Source organism: Cupressus sempervirens, chromosome 11, assembly GCF_028749045.1.
Source record: "Cupressus sempervirens isolate cs-2001-9-10 chromosome 11, ASM2874904v1, whole genome shotgun sequence".
Taxonomy (NCBI): domain Eukaryota; kingdom Viridiplantae; phylum Streptophyta; class Pinopsida; order Cupressales; family Cupressaceae; genus Cupressus; species Cupressus sempervirens.
In genome coordinates, this window is record NC_143128.1 from 28,789,653 (window position 1) to 28,809,389 (window position 19,737).

A 19,737-nucleotide genomic window follows, 5' to 3' on the forward strand; every position below is an offset into this window, starting at 1 on the left:
ATCTACGAGATTGACACAAACATTTTGGTATCACATAAAACCAACTTGGGTGAAAATTGTGATGGGAATCAGTACCCACAAATTGTGCACTCTTTTGAAGCATGCCCTATGAGGAGCTTAATCTTGTTATGAGTGTCACCCTATTAGAGGATTTACTGCTATCCTTATTATGAGCTTTACCTTATTAGGAGTAACTTAGTTATTGGACTTTAAACACTAATTAACTGTCATCTTGTTAAAGGATTTACAATAAAGGACCTATTAGGATCCATCTAGTTAAGGGATTTTATTTTTGTAATTGTTAGAGAAAAATAGAAAGAATGATCAATGGAATAACACTACCTTTTTTTAATTAGATCCACTTAAGCTCAACGCACTTCACAGCATACTCAACTCTACCCTGGCTTGATCACAACTTGCACTCTTTATTGTACTTTCTCAACCATGCTCAACAACAAAAAATTGTTCATTATTTACCAGTATATATTGGACTTGTAAAGAAACTTGCAACCTCAAATGTTATTATTTCCACATAACTCTTAATAAATCTAAAATAAATAAGTACTTAAAATACACATGCAACAGAATAGACAACATACCCACAAAAATATGACATGAGATATACCCTAGGAAACCCTCATTGAGGGAAAAAATGTAGCCTCCAAATGCATCCATCACTTTGTATTATTCAGCAAAACCACCATTAAAATAAAACCACAAAAGTTTTCAAATCCATAGCCACAACCAAGAAATCTATGTGAACAAGCACTAATCCACACATCCGATGCTATTTTTCTGTTTGTCAGAAATGCTTCCTTAGCTAACACGTCTCACCTTGTCTTGCTTGTCTATCATTTCTTGTCTTTTTTTTCGTTACCTCTAAAACTACCCATGCATTGTCTTTTATAATATCAAGCTTCAAAAAAATTGTCAAGCGGTATCACATCACCCATATGTTAAAAACATGTGGTACCTAACCCACTGACCTCACATTTAATTTTGAGCATTTAATTTTTTTCCCTAAATATTTATGCTGAGAGACATACAATGGCAAAAACAAATCCTAGTACAAGAATATTCTAAGGAATAATCTGTGTAAGGAAGAAAGATTTGATGGGGGTTGTAAACAAAATTTATTTTTAAAAATCAATTTAAAATAGAAAATGTCATTTGACATTCACAAAACTGATAAAAATCAAATTAAAATATGTAATTTTATTTGGCAATCATAATTATTAACTAATAGAAATAGAAAAGAAATTTGATGGGAGTTATAAACAAAATTTAATTTTAAAAATTAATTTAAAATAGAAAATGTCATTTAGCATTCACAAAAACTTTAAAAACTATATTAAAACATGTAATGTCATGTTGCTATGTACTTTCTATTTACTTTGTGCTTTCTTAAAATCAGCTAACAAATGAAATATTTAAAATATTAAATGAAAAGTCAAACTAAAATAGAAAATAGAAAAAGACATTCAAAAAAATTTTAAAATACAAACTTAAAATAAATTGTCAAATGATATTCTCAAAAATAAAATAGATTAAAACATTATTAAATATGCTAAGTAGCATTTTGCTTTGTCAAATTTGCTTTTTAATTTTTTTCTAGAACTTGTTTTTCAGCAAGTGGTATTTTGCTTTTTTGAATGTGTTTTTGTTTGCTTTTCCAAATTTTGTTTTTCTAGAAGTTAGAGAAGAATACAAATAGTCACAGACTCACAAAAGTGTATATAGGTAGTGTAGAACAAGATTTAGTGTGCAAAGAACATTAACCATAAGAGAAACATTCACAAACTAAAACTAAATTCACATATAAGTTTAGACAAAGAAAGAAAACAAGAAATGCAAACCTCAAAAGAGAAAACACTCCATGCTTCCTTGATTTTGTAGATGTTTCCTTTGATGTGGATGTATGCTCAATTGCTTGTCCAACTGCTTCAATGGTGGAGATGGGTAATGGAAAATTGGTAGCCTTGTTAGCTCTCAATTTGGCATTATAATGTTAAGATTGATGACTTTGGTTCTCAAAATAGCATGGTAACTTTAGCTCAAGGATTGTGATAAAATGGCTTGGGAAGGGATTCAATTTATAGGCCACAGGGTAGAGCGATGGAGGGCTAAGATGGAAGGATGGAGAGATGGTTAAGGAGGGCTAAGATGCACTCAAAGGGGAGCACATGGATTGTGCTTGTTTAGAACCAATGGGAAGGTGACACTTGTCACAAGGAGGATGAGTGTGAGAGGATAGGATAAGGGGTTGGTTAAAGGCATGATGAGGGAGATTGAGCATGGAAGAGGGATGTAAGAGTCATGAGTGGGCTTGTAAGAGCACTCATGGCTTGGTGGTTGGGATATTTTTGAGAGGGGACCTTGATTTGGTTTAGGAAAGTCTTAAACTTGTTTAGGAAATGTGACATCATTAGGGGGTGGATTAGGCTTGGGTTTAGAATTAGATTAAGGATGTTAGAGATGTGCAAGTAGATGACATTAATGAGCTTGGGTGAGATAGTGGCTAAGCTAGGTTAGTATGGGTGGATGGGGTGGATTAGGCTAAATGGAGGATTAGGGATAGGTTAGGGGTTTTTAGATTTGAGGATTTTATTTATCAAATAGATATATTTAATAAATGGGGATTTTTGGAATTAGATAAGAGAAAAAGTTTTAATTGATAAATGATAGGTTATTTGATTTATGAATTTAGGACTATAGATGATTAATTAAATTAGTCGGCTAGGGGATGGCAAAAGGATTAATTAAATAGGAATTTAATTAATGATGTCTTTAGAGATAACTAAATAGGATTACTAAAGCGGTGTAATCAAATTTGTGTGTCTACATTTTGCCCCTCTTTGACATAGTTTTGAGACAACACTATTTCAAAGAATTTCAAGTGAAGACGACATGAGGAAGATGTTTTAGCAACAAGGTTTCCCCAATCTCAGATAAGAAGAGGACATACTAGACTTAGATGATGCCCCCTCAAGAAGGTGGCAGAGAGAGAAATGAGGCTTGACGGCTTCTTGAAAAGTACAAGAAATTGAGACAAGCAGAGACACAGATTGGAAAAGAGGAGGGGCTGAATTAGCTCAAACTCTCACTATGGGAGAATGATAAAGGAGAATCAGAGGCACAATAGTAAAGAAAGCTTAAGACTTTCCAGGATTGGGGGGCGAGGATGGAGGAGCGGAGCGCTATAAAAGGAATCCATGGTAGGGAGATGGATGATGGAATGATAAAGCTGGTGCAACATGATTTCAAAGAGTCAGATTGGTGGAAGATGGTTTTTAGAGATCCCTAAGACTAGGATTGTGGATCTCGAAAGATGAGGCTTGGTGGATTGATTGGATTGGTGGATCCCTAAGACTAGGATTGTGGATCCCTAAAGCTAAGCGTGAGGAGTGATTCAAAGAGATAGTGATGCATAAGCTAGGGGAGGAGTGACAGATGCTGGAGATGGATGGGGGGTAATGAAGATGAAGGGAATCCATTGAATCTTTTTTGAGCGGGGGGGATACTTCAAAGAGAAGTACCACCATGTAGTTGAGCACTAGATTTGCTATAGGACTATTGGTTAATTGTCAAGGTTACCAAGAACATCAAGGCCTTTTCACCAACCATCCAGAGGACTGACGAACTGACTCAAAACAAACACACAAGGATTGCCCCAGTGTCACACATGAATCCCAAAGGAAGCAGCATGGAAACGACACTGGGTAACCCACAAGTAGAAAAGAAAAACAAACAAAAGACCTAATCAAGACCTTATGCTTAGATTGCTGCATTCGCAATATACCATGATATCGAAGATCATGGCAACCTTGAGGAGGGAACAAAAGATTTTTTGGAAAAGATATTTCAAGACCAAAGGAACAAGCAGGTGTGTTATGGGATGGTGAATGGATGGATGAGGGATAGGAGAGTGATAGATAATGGATTAGTCTTAGTACACAAGGTGCCTGAATTACCAGGTTTTCACCAAAGTACCTATCCAAGGCGCTTGAATTGCCAAGTTTTCACCATTGGATGCTTATTTCTCTTTACTATTTTTTTGTATTTTTCAAAAGTTGGGTATACCAAGGATCTTCAAGCATAGAAATTCCACACATGAATGATGTTAGTAGCATCATTCAAGAGTTCTCCTTCTGGTGTAGATAGTTGATAGGCTCTGAAGCCAAAGGATGTAGTGACAACATAAGGACCAAGCCATGTAGGTTCAAACTTGCCTCTCTTTTCTCGATCTGCTTAGACTTTCATGTTTTCTTTGAGGACCATGTCACCTGGCTGAAAGTGTCATGGAAGCACCTTCTTGTTGAAATTCTTTTTGAGACGAGTTTGATAGACTGCAAGATGATCATAAGCTTGTTGTCACTTCTCATCTAAGAGATCTAGCTGGGTGAGTCGAGCTACTCTGTATTCTTCATCTGATATTTACCCTCGCAAAGATATGTGCAATGAGGGAAGTTCAACCTCTATGGGTAGTACCACTTCAACACCATAGACTAAGGAGTATGGAGTTGTTTCTTTGGATTTATGGAAGGAGGTTGATAGGCCCATAGAACTGGATTTATTTGTAGGTGCTAATCATGGCCGGAATCATTGACAAATTTCTTTAGGATTTTGAGGAGGGTTTTGTTAGTTGCCTCTGCCTGGCCATTACCTTGTGGGAAGTATGGGCTAGAAAAGCAGTAATGGATGTGGAGGGAAGTGCATAATTCTTCCATGTTGAGATTTTCAAAGTTACCTCCATAGTCAATGAAGATGGTGGATGGGATGCCAAAGTGGCAAACAATGTGGTACAAGATGAACTTGGAGACCTAAACTCCTATAGCTGAGACTAGGGGGACTGCTTCCACCCACTTAGTGAAATAGTCTATAGCTGTTATTATCCATTTATGTCCATTAGATGAGAGAAGTGTGATAGTTCCAACTAGATCAAGGCCCCAACAAGCGAAAGGCCAAGGTGGTGCAATAGGCTATAGATCTTGTGTGCGAGCATGCACAAGATTTGCGTGCTGTTGACATGGGAGACACTTTTTGACAAAGTCACAGGAGTCTTCTTCAATGGTAGGCCAATACTAACCTGCTCTAAGGATTTTTCGTGCTAGGAAAATACCACTTGTGTGGGCACTGCAAAGTCTGGAGTGTACTTCTTTTAATTCCATCGTAGCCTCATTTTCATCTAAACATCGAGAGAGAGTATCGTGATAACCCCGACGATATAGGGTATTGGCTATGATAACATAGTAGGATGATTTTTGGATGAGGTTCTGGTGTTGGGTACATGTGAGGTGAGGGGATATGATACCATCGTTAAGGTAAGCTTGAATCTCATGGTACCAAGGGGATTGGGAACCAACCAAGATATAAACATGATTTGAATCCTCATTTGCATAGGTGGGTGTGAGGAGCTGCTTGACTAAAAACTCATACTATGTAGCTACTTGGGGAATTTCCAAGAGTGAGCCGATAGTAGCCATAGTGTTTGCTGCTTTGTTCTGCACTCAAGGCACTTGTGTAAACTGAAGCTTTGTAAAATGTTGGGTTAGCTGATCAACTAGCTCTTTGTAGGGTAATAGCTTTTCATCTTTGGTTTGATATTCATTTAGGACTTGCTTGATGATGAGCTAAGAATTGCCAAAGATTTGTAACTTAGTGGTGTTCCATTCTGCAACTATCTTTAATCCTGCTCCAAGAGCTTCATATTCTACTATATTGTTGGTGCCTGGGAATTGTAGCTTGAAGGCTTTTGGAATGTAATCTCCTTGAGGTGTAACCAACAATATTCCTTCTCCTGATCCATGAGATGTGTATGAGCCATCAAAATAAAGTTTCCATGGGGGCTATTCTTCAATTAGACAGATATGCTCATCTGGAAATTCTGTGATCAAAGGATATGCATCTATTAGAGGTGCATCAGTTAGGTGATCTGTTATAGCTTGCCTTTTGATTTCCTTTCTATCCACATACTGGACGTCAAATTCACTAAGGAGCATAACCCATTTAGCCAAACGGCTTGTAAGTGTTGTTCTAGAGAGCATATACTTGAGAGGGTCTATCTTGGAGACTAGTTGGATGTATGACTTAGCATGTAGTGGCAAATCTTTTGAGTTGAGAAAACAACTGCCAAACAAGCTTTTTCTATAGGAGTATAATTGAGTTCATAACCAACTAGGGTTCTACTGATATAGTAGATGGCTCTTTCTCTACCGTAGTCATCAAGCTATGCTAGAAGTGCCCCTAGAGTAGTAGGCATTGCTGATATGTACAAAATCAAGGGATGACCAAGAACTGGTGGAATCAAGGTAGGGGGATTGGTGAGATATTGCTTGAGCTGGTCGAAGCTGCACTGACATAAAGGTTCCCACTTGAAGTTTTCATCCTTCTTCACTAAATGTGTAAATGGTGTACACTTATCTGCAAGCTGGGAGATGAAGCGCCAAACGGATTGAAGCTTTCCTTGAAGAGAGTGAAGTTGTCGCAGTTTCTGGGGAGGAGGCATGTCTAAGATAGCCTTGACCTTCTTGGGGTCAATCTCTATACCTTGTTTAGAAACTATAAAGCCTAGAAGCTTGCCAGATGTGACCCCAAAGATACACTTCTTTGGATTCAGCATGAGATGATATTTGGCTAACCTATCAAAGACTTTCTCCAAGTCAACAAGATGATCCATGAAGGTATGATATTTGACCAAGATATCATCCAGATAATCCTCCAAAATGCTATGGATAAGATCATGGAAAATGGCTGTCATAGCTCTTTGATAGGTAGCCCCAACATTATTTAGGCCAAAAGGCATCATGTTGTAGCAAAAGGTTCCCCAAGGGGTAGTGAATGCTATATTATGCTGATCCTCTTCTGCAATCTTGATTTTATTACACAATAGTGAGCTCAAAGAGAGAGAGAGAGAGAGAGAGAGAGAGAGAGAGAGAGAGAGAGAGATTATGTGAGGGAAACATGGGTGGGTGCATGTGTGTGTGTGTGTGTGTGTATAGAGAGAGAGAGAGGTTGATTAGGTGGTATACATAGAGAGGTAATGGATTGTAGAGGGAGGGAGATATTGAGAGAGAGATATGGGGGAAGGGATAAAGAGACAAGGAGGGAGAGGGAGAGAGAGATTGGGGCATATAAATATATATACAGATATGGAGAGAGAGAGCGAGAGAGAGACAGAGAGAGAGAGGGGGGGGGGACATATCTAGAGACATAGATAAAGGAGGGTTGTGAGTTAGAGAGAATTTGAAGGGGGAATATCTAGAGAGAGAGAGAGAGAGAGAGAGAGAGAGAGAGAGAGAGAGAGAGAGTGGGGGTGACTATAGAGAGGGAGAATAGTTAAGGGAGGGAAGCAGGGAGAGAGAGAGAGGGAGACTATAAAATTGACCATAATTCTAACCATAACCTAAGTGTTAAGTCTAACTCTAACCCTACCGATAATCTCATCCTTAAACTCTAATTATAAACTTTATCCATAATATGAACCCAAATGAATAATAATCTAAATACTAACCATAATCCTAACACCCAATCATAATGATAACCCTAACCCAATTAAACTTTAAAAATAATAGTTAAAATAATAATATTAATGATGAAGGCTGCTCCCCTTAATACCATAAACACATAACAAAAACAAAGAAACAATAGAAAATGCGAGAACAAAATATGGACTTCTTATTTGCACCACAAATGGGGAATTACAAAATTCATAAGTACAATATGCTAACCCACATGGGCACCTTCATTATAGTAATCTACAAGACAAGCTACCAATTATCACCCAGAGCTATCCTAGATAATGTTCAGGCCTTTCTAGAATAAGCAATTTTATGCCACCCAGGAAGGTTCTAGACAATGAAACTTAATACCTAGGGCTGACAGACCCTGACAATACATATAGAGTTGGCCAAATACATATTTGAGGTAGCCCAACTTTGGAAGGCCATAACTCTCAAACCGTTTCTTAAATTGGCTATTATAACCACTTTTCGCAATTGTGAGCTCCTGATCTACAGGTTGAAAACCACACAAGTGCCCTTCTATCAAGTTTTTAGACCTCATTTGGGCACTCTAAGGCCTCCAACAGTAAGCCTCAAGATTTTTATACAAAGTTTTCCATTGAAATTCTATAATAACTTCTTTGATACTTATGTTTGAGCAATGCAATTTTTATGGTAGGCTTACAACTGTAAAATTAACCTTCTTGTAGAAAATGAGAACATTCCAAGCTTGTATGAAAAACTTGCTAAAAATAGCAAGTTCCCATTAATAGTAACAACCCTATCTACTAGTCCTTATTAAAATATAACAGGCTAAAATAAAAATATTTTTGGGTGATACAAGATTGCTCTTACACCCATGATGCTCCTACATCAGACACCTGAGGTAATTTGAGAAGTGACTCCATCATGTCTTGGGTGTTGAAAGGAAAACCAAGATGGTTAACCTCCTCCCTTTCTAGCCATGATGAATCCTCTATTGGCCTCCTTTTCCATTTGACCAGATGTTCCTCATAAGTTTTATTCCTTGTACTTGTTCCAACATGGCTGCAACAATTACTTTAGCGGTGAATCTTTGCCTTTTGGCGATCCCGTTTGATGGGTCAATCGTCATTTGGTGAATATTTATCATATTTGGGTCTAACTGCGTTGTCGGATATTTATCATATTTGGGTCCAGCGCCCGAGGTGGTCATCCATTAGTTATCACATGATTGGTCAAAAATATTGGTGCAATCACCAATGCAATATATAGTTTGGATACATTTATTTTAAACATATCACCAGCCTTTGCATGTTGTTTCATATTGGCCGATGTTATTTCGCCATTGCTACAACCATATAAATTTTCCCTTGGGTTGGGTGTCGCCAACCATTTACTGACATGTGTCGATCACCCGCCCCATTTAGCCATTTATTTTTGACTATAGGCTTGCATCAAAAGGTACATTTCACGTGCATTTGACATTCCTGCTTGTTAATCCTGCCTAATTCACCAACCTAGATTGGACTATAAGAAATTATTATTCTACACAATTCGCTATTTTCTGGTCTAGAGACTGGCATTTCTTATTGCTGCCAACCTTTCAAAGTGCTGAGTGCATTGGTCATTGACTTGTAGACCTGGTTTTTGTAAAAGGAACGTGATTTTTAAATTATTTTGTAATTGGTATTGGTTATTTTTTAAGTTTCACTATCCAGTGTCTGCTGGTGACTGGACATCTCACATGCTAAGATAGCCTATAGGTATTAGGTTTGCGAATTATATTGGGTAGTACCGTAAACTGTAGTACTGTAGTAGACTAGTAGTAGTACCCTTTTTTTGAGAATGAATCATATTATTTTTATTAGATGTAGTCTGAGTAGTTAAGTCTTTTGTTCAACAACTAAGTTGATTTTTTTTGCATCCTTTATCGGTTTGCCATGTCAAACAAGAGGGGTCTGATCCCTAAAATACAAGAGAGGCCACCATTACCAAAATGTAGAACCATAGCAGTATATTTTGGTGGTGGAAATTTTGGCAACCTACAAGATTCACAAGTTAGATCTCCAGTGGTTACTGGAAAAGGAGATTCATCACAAGTTGGACCCTCAGACAGTATTGAAGTTCAAGTTGGTGAACCTGATATCTCAGTCGAGGATGAACTTGAACAAGATCTGGAGGAACTTCCCTCAAGTAGGGAGTCACAAAATGAGATTATAGAGTTGGAGTCAGTCTCGGACCAATCAGTTGAGAAAACCAAAAATGATTCCATAAATCAGGTTCATGCACAAAGGGGAAAAAAAGAAAATTGGAATCGAAGAAAGATCGATCTCCCTGGGATCTATCCAAAAGGAACTTTCAGTTAGAATGGGTGGAAAAGTACTGGTTCATTAAACCAGTGCCCAATCCAAATGATGGTGAGCCTCCTGCAGAATGCAAATGTAAGATTTGCACAAAGATAACAAAGAAGGAGAAGACACTGCAGCTTAAAATTGATACCATATAATAGCATGTCGATAAAGTTTACAAGAAGGAAATTATAGATGGAGTCAAAAAATATGTGCTAACTTGGAAAACAAAGGAGAACTGTTTGCATATCAGTAATGCTTAAATATATGAGATACACCAGCAAATACGGGAGAAGCATTCTGCAGTAAAAGGTTCTATCGAACATTTCATTGGGAAAGCAATAGAAGTGCAAAATATGGGAAAAGTAGTTCAATTAAGTGTGGTCTTTTATATATTGAGTAGAGGACACCCTATGATGGACTACCCTACAATGACTGCATTATTGCATCTTTTGAAAACTCAAAACTATCCTAACAGTCACTGGTCAGTAAATAGCGGGTGGGAATGGGTTAAATGTCTTGCACAGGTTGAAATAGAAGATATGAAGGAATCTATTAAAAACTTAGATTTCATTGCATTGTCTCTAGATGAAGTTATAGCAATTGATAATACTTCTTAGGTGTGCATGCATGTTTATACTGTAAAAAATATTTGTCATCAACCATTTCTACTATCTGTTGCTAAATTGAATCGTAGTGCGATAGCTAAAAACTTATATGAATTATTAAAGACTACTCTAATTAAATCTAGAGGTTTGGATAGCATGGAGATTTCCAAAAAGTTGGTGTGTGTTGGAGCGGATGGTGCTTCGGTTATGCAAGGTCATAAAGGTGGTCTTTGCAAAAAGATCAAGAATGATTTGGCGCCCTATGCTATTCCCATTCATTACATGGCCTTTCAAATGAATCTAGCTTTTGGAATTGTTAGCAATTTTGGTTGTGTAAGTAAAGTGGAATCTCTGATCAAAGAGATTTACCAATACTTCAGTCGAAGTCCAAAACGAGTCCGAGAATTTCAACACTTTGCTGCAGGACTTACTGATGGGAGGAAGCTTCTTAAAGACAATGATACTAGATGGATCTCTTTGGATGGACCAGTGCATCGAGTAATGTTTGAATACCCATCATTGTTTGGACTAATCCACTCTGCGCGAGACAAATTCCCTCAGCTATATTCAAGCCTAACTAATGTTAAGGTACTCTTAACTTTAGCAGCCATTCTCCCCATGCTACAAGGCATGAGAAATATTATAAAAAAGGTTCAACAAAGAGCTATGTACATTACAGAATATAATAAGCTGCATAAAATGACATGTAGTAGCTTGGATACTCTGTACCGATTATTACCATTAGATGAAACAAAGTTTGCAAAGTGGTTAGAAATCTCAAATTTGAACAATCCTGGGAACTTTTTACATATTGGTGCAAACGATGAGGTATATGCCAAGGTACATGGAGTTGACATACCAATGCAGTACTATGCCCACGTCAACCCCAACAAAGCAGTAAGTGAAGTTGAATTAGAACTAGAGAAGGTAATTTCACGTGTTATAAGTGAAGCCTTCAAGAAGATCAAAGACTCTGTGCTTGACTTTGTCAAGCAAGTTTGCTACAATCTGTTGTCAGAAATCAGATTCAGATTCCCTCCAGAGGAACTGCTGGAAGCAATGTCAATTGTTTTTCCACAATATTGGTCTCTAAACAGTCCAACTAATTTTTGAAGAAGGATGATGATTTTGATTCAGCATTTTTGTACACCTAAAGTAATCAATGGAGTCAGCATAAATGAAATTTTAGATGAAACTCGACTGAGAGATTAATCATACTCTTTTGCAAACATTATGAGGGAACAATATGCTGTTATGGAGAACCCAAATGAAGAGGGAGTAGTAACAAAGCTTTGGAAAAACCTTGGTGAGAGCAATTAGTTGAGAGAGGTAATACCAGATATTTCAAGATTACCAATTTATGTTTGACAATGATAGTGGGCTCAGTGGAGGATGAGAGAGATTTTAGTACTTTGGGCTTCCTTAAGTCAAAGGTTAGAAACAAATTAGACAAAAATTTGGATAATTGTCTAAGGCTCTATAATTCTAGGTATGAGGTAGAAAGTTTCCCTTATGACAGGGCTATCATTATTTGGAGAAAGTGATGTCAAAGAAGAGGGATTGCCAACATTTCAAACACAAGTGGTAGTGGTAGTGGTGGTGGTAGTGGTTCATATCATGATATTGAAAATCAAAGCAATGAAGATGATGTTGAATTTGGCATGCATAGTGAGTCTGACGTTGATAGTGAATTTGAAGAAAACACAACAAATAATGAAATTTTATATGCAATAAATGAGGAGGATTCTAATGATAGTGATGCTGAGCTGGTCCAGGCAGAATGGCAACTATAGCAGCTTCTCAACCTTGTGTGTGAGTCAAGTAGTAGGCTAGTAGCTCTGATCTAAGACTCTACCTACTAATTAATTATGTAACATGTTTGTAGAAGTTAATTTATAGCCTTCATTCACTGTCCCTTTATAGATGCTTAATTTTATTTATTTATTTTTGAACATGTTGATGTTACAAACTTAGTACTTACATGTGGAGATTTTCATTGATTCTAGTTTTTTCTTTAAGAAATTGTAACATAATGCATTTAAAAGAATAAGCTTCATTTTTAAAAAATTGTATTATAATTTATAATTACAAATCAGCCTGTAACATAATACATTTAAGTTACGATTCTCAATTACAAACAATTAAAACCCTTTGCAAATGACTCAATGTCAAATTGTAATGACCGTGAATTCCCTTTTGCAGATACAAGGGAGCAACAATAGCTGTGCGTCAGTTTGTAATTGTATATATGATCAGATATTATTATGCTGGCTCTTGATTCCTGATATGCCATAGTATGCTACTATGCTAGTGCCTGGCTGCCCAACTATCCTGATATGCTGGCTCTTGATTCTTGTAACAATTAACATTGAACAAAGTTGAAATTAAATCCAAAATTTGATATTAAAGAGAAAAAAGTAACAAAATAATTATATTTCTATCACTTACTAAGTTGTTACAGTGTTACTACTTAGTGCTATCAGCTATGACCGCCACTGATAGCAACAGTAACAGTTTGAGAAGATGACCCAGCTTCACTGAATTTCTTTAGGGCACTCCATTCTACATCATTTGGATGCCCCATTTTTTTGAGATTGTAGCTAATTAGTTGTAGTCTTGTCAACAAAAAATAATTCTGAGAGATAGAATCAAATGATAGGAGGAATCTATCTATAGCATCACTCATTGTTGACAATGGTTTGATGCAACCTGCAATTCCCTCCGGAGTGAATTCCTCAAGAAATTCCCCTAAATGAGAATTCATCCTACCCTGCAACTTTTTCATGTAATTTTTTTTTCCAATGAATGTGCTTTCTGAGTTAGCAGGATTTGGTAATCTAACATTTAGAAGGTTCACTATGGTGTTATTCATCTTCATCAACTCTTTGGAACCAGAATTGAGCGATTCACCAATTTGTGTTACTTCTTCACAATGTTGAGAGACATTAATGGCCATTACATAGGCATCGAAGTGGTTTTATATTCCATGGTTTTCCAAATCTTTGTCACTATATCTCTTTACTTTATTGAGAACTTGGTCAGAAAGATCTTTTAAGGAACTGGTGAAGATTTTTCTTTTACCCTGAAAATCAATTTTTACATTTTCAAAGACAACTTTGAGATTTCTATTTAAATCAAGCCATTCAACCAAACCATCACTAATCGTCATTATTTTGTCCCAAATTTCTTGTTTCATAAGCTTAACTGTGTTTATTATAGTATCCTTCACATGATGCTCTTTGGGAGAGGCCGTTCTATTTTTTGCCATTACATTCTCCACCTTTTTATTCATTTCAGACATCTCTTTTTCACTCTTTTTCTCAATTTCCTCTAGTTGCCTTTGGCAATCAGTTGCTCTCTTCCTCTCATCCTCCAATTTATTCTTCAAATCTTGGATTTTATTTGCATTAGTTACCTCTTTTTTCTTATTTACCTCGAGTTCCCTTTTCAAATCATGGATTGTCTTTGAAGTGGACTCCTCCTTTTTCATCACACTATCCAATTCCTTCTTCAAATCATAGAGACTTTGAGTAGACTCCTCTTTCTTCATGTTCTCCAATTCCTTTCTCAAATCGAGGTTTTTCTTTGCAGCTGACTCCTCTTTTTTCTTTGCATTCTCCAATTCTCTTCTCAATTTTTGGATTGTGTTAGTGCTTGCAGTAACACTAGACTCCGTTTTCTTTGCATTCTCCAATTCCTCATTCAAATCACTAATAGTTCTTGCAGTTGACAACTCTTTTTGTTTCATATTGTCCAATTGGTTATTCAAATTGTTGATTGTGTCTGTAGTAGACTCCTCTTTTTTCTTCTCATTCCCCAATTCCTTTTGCAAATTAAAAATCATACTTTCCCTAGACTCCACTTTGTTCTTTTCCTTCTCCCATTCATCCTTCAAAATTTTATTTTCCTTGGCAGTAGATTCCAGCTTAGTTTTCAATTGATTCATGACCTGTGGACTACTTTCTATAGACTTGAACAACTATGCAGTAGACACTTGTTCATTCTTAAGTCTTTTTTGGCACTCATCCAATTCTTTAGTCAAATGTTGCACTTGTTCATTCATCTTTTCTTGTTGGACAATTGCCTCTATAGGAGAAGATTTTTTTATCGTGTTTTTCAATTCTTTGAACCTATTGTTTGTTGCTTTCTCCTTCACCTTCACATTATCAAGGTCTGCCTATAACTTTTCTATTTTCTTTGTAAGCCTTTTTTTTCCCCTCTCTACTTTCAGAAGTGTAGAGTAGACCATTTTTTTGCTCTCTTTTGATATATTGATTTTGTCAATATTTTTCACTTTTGACAAATCCATTTGAATACTGGTAACTTGTATATCATTACGATTTATTTCATTTTTTGGTGGATTATTATCTCTACCCAGGGGCATAACAGCCATGAAGTTCATCATTTCATAGTTTGGATCATATGTTGGAAATATTCTATTAGTAGATCCCCGACATTCGGCAACTGCATCACTTTTCAAAGTCTTCATAATTTGCCTATTTCTTTCGCTTGTCTATTCAAACTTTGATGCAAACTCGTTCAAACTAAAATCTGGGTTTTCTGACACAATTGAGTGCTTGAAAGGTGAATTATCAACTATATCATTGAATGTTGATGCTCCTCCATCTCTAGCTAAACTTTCTCCACCTAGAACTGTATTTTGAGGATTGCCAACATACTGAAGATGGCCCATTCCAAATCTTGGTGTTTTAGGACTATTTTCAAGGTTTTCTACAGAAGCCACTAGTCCATACATTGTTGAAGTAACCACTGACATTTCTTGCGGTGTAATTGTCATAAGCTTTTACTTTTTTGCACAAGGTTCATCCATGCTAGTGCAAGTGTCAATGCCAGTGCTACTGGGAGCAACTACAACTGGATTTGAAGATTTAATAAATAATGTGTTGGGATGACCTTTAGAAGTAGAAGTATAATGTTTTTTGCTCTTTTTAGATGAATCATCTTCAATCTTGAAGCTTCCAATGATTGGTTTACTTCTTATTTTGGGTGGGTCTGGTACTACAACTGGATTCCAAATCCCATCACCACTTGCACCAATGGGCCCTATACTTGCATAACCCATTTTTTGTATCATAGTTGCTCTTTTACCATACGTTTGTTTAATAGAATCACTCATTTGAAGTTTAATAATATCTCTGCCCCTAGTTGACCCGAAATCCTTAATACCTTGAATGTCAACATTAGACTGGAGATCCTCCTGTCTTTGAATATCACTGTCACTGCAAGTCTCAAGTTGATATAGTATATCACTGTCCAAATTTTGCCTCATTTTCCAAAACTCAGTTGTCTTGGTTTGACACCACATTTCAAATGCGCATGCCTCTTTAATTTCTTTCGGCATAGACTTATTAGAAGGTTCAAGTGCTTTCTCATAGAAATTTAAGTATGTCAGAGGCCCTAATTTGTGTGACTCTGATATGTGCAATGTCGTAATTTGGGATGACAGCTATTGCATTGAAATATTATTCTCTACTGCATGTTTCTCCATCTCTTTCTTAACCTCATCCCACGAATCCTTATTTTTTAACTTTTCTATCAATGGCATCTCCTGGTGTTGATATTTTCTCGCAGAGTTCCCATTGGCAATAAGTCTTGTTTTTATTATGTTCAGTGGATCATAATTCTAGTGACTAGAAAAATGAAAGCCAAAAAAAGTTACCAAATCATTTGCCACTTTGAAAGCCTTTCTCTCAAATGTGAGGCCTCCAATTGCGAAAGGCAAGGAAGGAAATATCATTTTCTTTTGTTGTCCACTGAAAAGTTCATCTGCGCTCTCCATCTTCCTTACTTATTCCAATGCAAAAACCCTTTTTGTAACATGCATTGGAAGTTTGCAGGGTTCAACCGCTGAACCGTAAAACCTTAAGACAGTGTACTCTTCCATGAAGAACCAGTCAACCAATTGAATGCAATCTAGGCATTGTACTGCCTGTGATTTTTTGGTAAATAGGTACTAAAAAGAAGTCTACAAAATGGTTGTAGTTTTTATTGTTAGCAATCATCCTCATCTTATGTGTCCACTCATATACTGGACTTGGTGTCTTTGATTTCTTCTAGGTTTTCTCATCAAACTTATAGACCTCAATATCAAGCTTGTTGTTCTCTGTCTCAAATATTGGGCGATGCTTTGCTAAAAGAAGGTAGCACAAGTAACTTGTGAACCTAAATGTCTTCGTCTTCCTTGTAGTTGTACTTTGTTTAATCATTAGTAATTATTGTTGCATAAATTCAACAATGTACCGAACAAAATCATATCTTACTGCTACATTGTCAACTGATTGACCTCGACAATGGATATTATAAATCATTTCAAGAACACTGGCCCCCACTTCCTTGTTACTATTCAATCCCAGGCAAAATGATAACAAAGAAATAGTATTCTGAACCCATGGCACAAAAATATCATACTGATAAGGAGGCTTATGGTCTTTGTCCAGTGTAACAGTAACACTACTAGTGGACGCTGAGGGTATTAAACCCTTAATATATGAATCTTGAAAACTTATTTTCAGCTTTTCAAAAGCCTGAGCTAGTTTATCCAAGTCAATGCACTCATTAGAGATTTCTATTCTAAACCCTAACCCTAGGTCTAACAGAGTAAAAACTTCAGTCTTAGTTATTGATAAAATTTCCTCCTGAGTGTTTTGGTTTACAATTGCCTTTCTATTTTCATCATAATTCTAAGCGCATAGCATTACAATTTTAGGGCAAGGGAATACTTCAGGTGCAGCGAGGTTTGCTAATCTAGTAACCAGAGTAGCTAGTTTATTTGTATATGCACCAATGTTGTTGTTATATTTGTAATAAATTCTCCCCTTCTGGGGATCTTTCCACTTACTAAACAATGAATGTATAATTGCCATGATTCCAGAATATCCATGGATAACAGGATCAAAAATATCATGAAATTCATCGATGAAATCTGGGGTTTGTAACACTTGTCTGAGTTGTATAATGGTGTTCTTTTCCTTTATGGGTGCACTCGTTTGGGAGGTTTTTGACTTTGTTTTTCCCATGCCTGGCGGCTACTGGTTATTAGAGTTCAGACCCTATTCAAAATAATTGTAAAGTGTAAACTTAAGACAATTAAAATCAGGATTTCTATTGCTACAAATCACAATGGAATTTTTTTGAAAAAAATTAAATACCTGGAATTGAGATTGGATAATTGGTGTTGTCGTCTGATACCCAAGTTTCACACTTTCAGTCTTCAGAAAACAGAACACAACTGCCAGTCTTTGAAAATTTAAAATTTGAAAACCCTATGACTATTCTATCGGATTCTCGTCTAAGTCTTCTTACATTCCAGAACTCTCAACTTCATACTCTAAAAAGGTAATACTTGAAGTTTAATAGTTGAAATGAAAGTAATAAGAAATTAATGGTTTTAACTTTTATGTACAATATACATCTAACCGTGGTCCGTAATAAATTGTCAAGACTCAAAATCAATATTAAATAATGCAGTGATGTACATAAGTTACACGTGTCACGATTCCGGATGCATCTTGGCAAATGGGAAAGCATTCCCCAAATCGGCCCGAAATTCATCTCGAGCCGTCAATCTATAGACTATCAAATGGTTATTATTAAATTTATTATTGTTAATATATTAATATATAATATTATATTAAATAATATAATATAATGATAATAATAATGACCATCTCAATCTGATTGATCGAGATTCATCCCGAGCTGTCGATGACTCTAGAATTATTATTATTATTATATTATACCATATAATATTTATATAATATAATAATAATAATGATGACTTGAGCCATCGATAGAATTATTATTATTATTATTATTTATATAATAATTATTGACTCAAGTTATCGACAGCCCCGGAGGAATTTCGGGCCGATTTGGGGAATCTTTTCCCATCTACCCAGATTCATCTAAAATCATGACACATGTCACGATTCTGGATGAATCTAGGCAGATGGGAAATGATTCCCCAAATCGGCCTAAAATTCCTGCCGGGCCGTCGATGACTCGATGGTTCTAACTTCTTCTTATTATTATTATTTATATAATATAATAATAATATTTATATAATAATAATATTTATTATTATTATTATTATTATTATATTTATTATTATAATTATAATAATAACATTTATTATTATTATTATTATTATAATATTTATTATTATATTTATAATAATAATATTTATTATTATAATTATAATAATAATATTATACCATATAATATTATATAATGTAATAATAATAATATTAATGACTCAAGTCATCGACAAAATTATTATTATTATTATTATTATTATTTATATAATAATATAATATTTATATTATATAAATATTAATAATCACATAATATTATATAAATAATAATGATAATAATTCTGTCAATGACTCAAGTCATTATTATTATTATTACATTATATAAATATTATATGGTATAATAATAATAATAATATTATTATTATTATTATAATAAATATTGTTATTATATAAATATTATTAATAATAATAATTTAATATTATATAAATAATAATAATAATAATTTCATCGATGACTCGAGTCATTATTATTATTATTATATTATATAAATATTATATGTTATAGTTATTTATTATATAATAGAACATATACTATAATATAATATAATATAATTATAGTCATATGATATAATCTTAACCATATAATAAAATATAAATATAACCATGTAAATATAATATAATAATAATAATAAATTTAATAAAATATATAATGACCATCTCAGATAGTAGACTCAATCTGATAGATCGACAGCCCAAGATGAATTTTGGGACAATTTGGGGAATCTTTTTCGATTTGCCCAGATTCATTCGAAATCGTGACGCATGTCACAGAATCCACGATTATCTAAAATGGTCATACTCATTGTTATTATTATTATTATATTATATAAATATTATATGGTTATAAATTATAATTATATTATATTATATTATAGTATAGTATAATTAATTATATTATATGTATATGATATGGTTATAATTACAATTTAAAAATATAATTGCAAATGCTCTATTTTATTCATATTTATTATTTAGTTTCAAAATTAAAATATAATATAGTTATAATATCCATAAATTATTAAAATTTAACATATATCAAAAATTTTGATAATTGTTTATAAACTATTCTTCATCATTTAAAACATTTCATAATGGAAAAAAAGTTAGGAATAGGTGACAAGATAGGTATGTTATAAAAATTTGACACAAATTATAAAAATTTGACACATAAATTTGAAGCAAACTT